Genomic DNA, 6,324 nt, shown 5'->3' with positions numbered 1-6,324 from the left:
TGTTTTAGAGCTGAACACCTAGGAAAGTATTTGGCTTTTTTTATTTCCATGAATTTTCTTGACCTGGTTTTTCATCAACATTGTCAGTAAACTAATCCAATCTGATTCATTCAGTTTCCTCAAAGTCTTATATATGCAAATAAAGAAAAGAAAAATAAAAAAGAAAAATCAGCTATATCCAAGAAAAAGCACTGACAGTAAACTGGTAATAGTTTTTAGGTTTTTATGCATTTTCATGTTTTATTTCAGTAGTAGTGCCACACAATGAGTTTATCATGTGTTCTTGACTCTATACCATAGAATAATTCACTCATATAACATATTTAATGTTTATTCATTTTAAAACATTGAATCATACTTTACCATATTACAATTCATTCATTTTTTTAAAATCATTTTAAATCAATTCTTGACCGAAACACAAGATTAACGATTCCAAAATCCATCAATTTGTAATCGATGCACCCAAGAATTACAACATTTCTTATTTGAATTTAACTTGATACCAAAAAATATGGATGAAAAGAATGCATTTTTATATATTTAGCATTATGGTGGTGAGTTTGCACAGGAAGAAACCAATTTTCTTTGTAAAAAATTTAAATGGTAAAAAAAAAAAAAAGGATTTTCAGAGATTATGGGAATATTACTTTTCAATGTTCTCAAAATATTTTGGAACAAAAAGGATTGGATTGGAACATTGTACATTCAGAACATTCAGACTATCCAGTTTTTTAAACTGTTGAGTGCACTTTGACATCGAGTATCTGTAAGATTATTTTCCCAGTAAAGATGTTAATTTCTGTTTATATTTTAATCTGTCAAAACATCGTCAGCCCTAACATGTTGAAATGCACTTAAAGTGTGTAATTCATCTTATTTTTAACAAACGGTTTCTACCGCGTGTGAAGTTATGGTGAGATAAAGCAGAGAGATAAGACGGCGGTCCTTAAATGAAGGTGATGTAACTGTACTACTGCTTTTGAGAAGAAGCATATGTCTGTGAGGTCCTGTGAATTTCTTGCTCTCTCGTGCTGGTAAATCAAAAGCAGAGGAAGCCCGGCGCAATGCGGATCTTTACAGGATTAGTGGCTGTGGGGGGTCAGGGTCGGCGGGAGAGCAGATGTGGATCCGCTGATACAGGTCTTACTGAAGCTAGTGTTAAATGATGCTTGATGCCAAAGGTACATGCTGTTTAGCACGTGCAAACCCTGCTCGCGAAAGAACGTTGTAAAAAACGTTCAGATGAAGTGATGAAAACATTACTTCTGAATGTTTCTAAATGTATATAAAAAAGCATTCCATTTCAACATTCTGCAAAACATTATATTTTAAAACAAGTGGTAAAGGCCCTTTCACACTGAACACGAACATTCGGCACAAAATTTCAATCGTTTTCATATCTCCAGAAAAAACATGAGAAACATTTTTTTTCTATACATATAATTATGACTATATATTTTCTATATCTTTTCATGCGGATCATGGTGTTCTTATAACAATAAAGGATGCTTATGTCATATAATGTGCAGGTGTTCAATCCATTATAAAACATAGAAAGAATGCATGTCTGCCTATTATAGAATCCAAATCCACTTTGGATCTCAAGCACTCAATGATGGTTTAAAGTGTATTTTCAGAAAAAAAAAACATTAATAATCACATGCATTTTCAAATGTAGCTTAATACTAATTGTACCTCAAATTATATTTTCAGATGTATTCTTTAAGCATTATAGATACTTTGTGTTTCTGATGAGGAACCAAACGTTATTTGTCTTAATTTAATGCTGTATATTGAGCAGCGGATGATGTAAAAGCTGTATTCGAGATACAAAGGCTACGTGAGGAAAAATGCATCATTACTCATCTCCTTGACACAACAGATTTAGTATTCCTCCAAATAAATAAGAACAGTGAAATGCAAAATTAGAATATTAAATAAGAATAGCACTTAGTGTTAAATGACATCTGTGTTTCACCGGATAATGACGAAAATGTTATTTTAATTTTGCTTGACCTTAGTGCAGCGTTGGACCATGAGATTTTAATCAACCGCTTAGAACACTGGGTTGGCCTAAAAGGTAATGTTCTCAAATGGTTTAAATTTTATCTCATGGACATAAAATGTTTTCTGTTAACATTGGGGCTGTAATTCTTCCTTGGGGAGTCCCACAAGGTTCAATTCTTGCTCCAATTCTTTTCTCCATTTTTCGGGAATATAAAGTGTCATTCCATTGTTAATTTGATGATATGCAGATTTACTTGCCCGTGAGTGAGTTAAATTCAAATTCACTTGACGCTTTATTAGCATGCTTACACGATGTTAAGGATTGGATGGCTGCAAAATTTTTAAAGCTTAATGAAAATAAAACCAATGTTATTGTGTTTGGCCCTAGAAAGCATGATGTGCTGCAGTGCTTGAATGCAACTTCTTTGACTAGTTTTGTTAAATCTAGTGTAAAAAATTTGGGATTTGTTCTGGATAGTGATTTAAAGTTGGACAGACAAATTAACGCTGTGGTGAGATCTTGTTTTTTTTTAATCTACTTCTGTTAGCTAAGACTTAATCATTTCTATCTATAGTTCAGATTTTGAGAGAGCAATTACGTCCATTGTCTTTTCTCGAAAGGATTATTGTAATTCCCTTTATTATGGAGTTGATGTTCGAGCTCTTATGCGTTTACAGAAAATCCAAAATGCTGCAGCAAAAATGATCAAGTCGGCAAAGACATATGAATCTGTGACTCCATTATTAATTTCATTAAAGTGGCTGCCAGTACGACTTAGTATTATTTGTAAGATCCTCGTACTTGTCTTTAAGACCTTGCACAATCTAGTGCCTGTGTATTTGTCTGATTTGGTGGCAATCTACACCCCCTCTAGATCTTTGAGATCAGAAAATCAAAATTATATATTTAATCCCTTTTTATTAACCAACGGCTTTGCAGCATTTTCTCTTGTGTTTGTTCAAGCTTTTTCAATTTGGATTTCCTTCATCCTGAGGCTTAGTGATTTCACTTTTGGTGTGAAAGGGCTTTACATTTGCCAAAAATGGTTCAGGTTTCCTGAATAGTTACTCAAGACAAGAAGTACTGATTTAAAAAAAATATATTCTTGTAATCTGAAATAAAACAAAAATTACAACTCATTAAAAAACTAACTGAAATTAAATATGACATTAAATTATTAAATCTATTAAATGAGAATGGCAAAATGTAATTATATTTTAAGGCATATCATAGACACAAAGACAAAAGCCATGCAGCTGTGGTTTGTAAACAGAAATATAAAGTCAGCACTTCATGCACAAAATTCTAAACTCAAAACCATTTCCGTGCAAGAAGTTCAAAGTCATTTCCAAGGGAGAATGTTTTGTGTATGTTCTGTTTCATGATTCAACATGTCTTAGAAAGAATTTTGTGAATGCAGATTCTGTGCATTTCATTTACAAAAGGGCTTTTTTGCAATCACAAAATGCATTTTATCTGCAGTTGAACAGGGATATGAAAAGTATTTTTTAACATGCAAAAAATCACAAACCTTTAACCAGTGATTTAGTCCAAAATATGTCCACCTGTCTAATGTTTTGTCAGTTTGAGTCTTTTGAGTCCTAGCAGTCTCGTCTGAGAGCTCATATTTAGTCAGCATCAAAATTATTTGCATAAAGACTTATTGTTTTTGTTTTTACTCCAAATAAAATTTCAGTGCAAGTGTCCCGATGGAGTCTGAAATGTAATTTATTCAAAATACATGAACACAATCTTTTGATCTGCACAAGCTCCATTTCATGTGTTGTGTTCTGAAATGTGTTGAATATAAGATACAAATGTTTACATGCAATCCCAGGCAATTTAATCCGATTTCAGACTCTGAAAGTTCAGTTTATATGAATATAAATATTCCCATAAGCATTTACATGTACATTACATGTTTTCTGTAGATATCATCTAACATGGAATATTCTCAGAACATTCTAAAAAGGTTCTCTCACAGTTATAAACGAACGTTACAAACAGAGCATTCATTCACTGTTATCTGGTCTTTAAGTTATCAAAACCTTAGAGTAAAACATTATTTATACATCGTTTGTGGAACTTTCTTTTTCTAAAATGTTTTAGTTCGTCTAACGTTTTTAAACATTACCACTTGTTTGAGAATATTCAGAGAACATTCAAGAGTAACATCCCCATAATAATTGCAAAATGATACAATGGAATGTTCTCAATGTTTGCATAACCAAGAAAAAAAAAACATTTTTAAAAAATGGATGTTTTGAACATTTAGAGAACATTCAGAAACAACATTTCACAACTTAATGGGAATGTTAGAAAAATGTTCTTAGAACATATTTTTATTAGCTGGGTACCGCAAGTATATTCACCATTTTTGCCTTGATGACATATCTAAAAGGAAATCTGTTTTGTATGTCAGAAGTTTCATTCATTTTTGAAAAAAGTAGGATTCAAGCGTTCGCTTGCTTGGTTTTTTCCAATGGATTGGATTGTTTCAGATCTCATCAGATCGATTGAGGTGTTTACATGAAGGCTTTTCAGTCCGATTGCATCATCAATATGATTTATTATTTATGTGCATGTAAACGTTGCTAGTGAGTTGCATTCTCAGTTATAGATGATATAAAAGACATCCCAGCTTACAATTAAAAAAATATATTCATTAAGAACGTTTCCTCTTGGTTGTAGAAACTTTGGAACATTCAATTGTATCATTTTGAAACATTATGAGAATGTTACATTTGAATGTTCTCTAAACATTTTAAACACCATTTTTTTTTCTTGGTTACACGAATGTTAGAGGAACATTCCATTTTATCATTTTGAAACTGGTACAAAAACGTTAGATTCTGAAAGTTTTTTTTTAAATGTTAGAATTTTCAGTTTTTAACATATTAAGAATGTTATTGTTTCTTCTTGGTTTGTACAAATGTCAGAGAAACGTTCAATTCTATTTTGGAAATGTTATGAAAACGTTCTAATGATTTCACTGAAAAACGCTATTCAACAAAGTTCTGAGAACATACAAATAACATCACAAGAATGTTGTTTTAAGAACGTTTCCTCCCAACATTGAGAACATATATCAAATATTATTAATGTTATAAGAGTGTTCCATAAATAAAATCTGCTGTCTTTAAAACTGATGAAGTGCACTAGAACGAGGAATGTTTAAATCTTACAGAGCAAACTCACACACACAGACACTCTCTCTCTCTCTCTCACACACACACACACACACACACACATATTCACACTCACTCAGTCTGTGGAGGTTATCAGCCACGGCGGGGTTAATGCATCACAGATCCAGCGCACCTCAGATCACTATTTATTTATTAAAGTCTGTGTTCATATCCCATCCACTACTTTTCCAGCTCTTCAGTTTGAGTTGAGGTCACACATAAATATTCTGGAAAGATTCTCTCGAAGTTATGAACAAATGCTCTTGCAGTAACGTTAAAGGAACGTTTGTTCAAAGTTATCTGGTCTTTAATAACATTCGCAAAACATTAGCACAATTTTTTTTTTTTTTTTTTATACAGCATTAAAAGAGCATTTTTATTCATCGATTTTTAAATATTACTAACTACTTGTTTCAAAGATCTCAGAGAACATTCAAAAGTCATGTTCCCATTATCCGTCTATAATTACGTTCTCAAAACGTTGTTTATACATCGTTCATGGAGGATTTTTCCTTAATGTTTTAGTTGAACATTCATTTAATGTTTTTTTTTTTAACTGTTACTTGTTCAAAACGTTCTAAGAACATTCAAAAGTAACGATCCCATAATGTTTGCAAAATGATCAAACGCAATGTTCCTTTGTTTCTATAACAAAAAATAGTTGAACATTTTGAACGTTTAGAGAACATTCAGAAACATAACTTAGCATTCGAAACATTCTTAGAACATATTTTTATTAGCTGAGAAATTATCTACAACTTTTTTCACATACATGCAGTGTATTTGCGTAAAACAATACATTCCTATTACATAGTTTCAAAATTTTGTTTATTGTTATATTTATTGCTTTAGTAACTATATTATTGCTCAGTTCTTTATATATAAAGTTGGATATATAGAATCTCTTACTTTATCCACATACATACAGAATACTTGCATAGACTGAGATATATTGTATAGTAAATTTTTAGTTCTTATTTTTAAAATTTTCTTGCAAAATGTAACTATATCATTGGCCAGATCTTAAATGAGTGGATTATATGAGTATGTCAAACTTTATCGTCAGATTCAACTTAAAATATTAAGCTCAGTTGCTGTTTTAAATTAAGTATAATCAAGCCCTGT

The sequence above is a fragment of the Cyprinus carpio genome, chromosome A17, assembly GCF_018340385.1.
Source record: "Cyprinus carpio isolate SPL01 chromosome A17, ASM1834038v1, whole genome shotgun sequence".
Lineage (NCBI taxonomy): Eukaryota > Metazoa > Chordata > Actinopteri > Cypriniformes > Cyprinidae > Cyprinus > Cyprinus carpio.
This window is presented reverse-complemented; position numbering follows the sequence as displayed.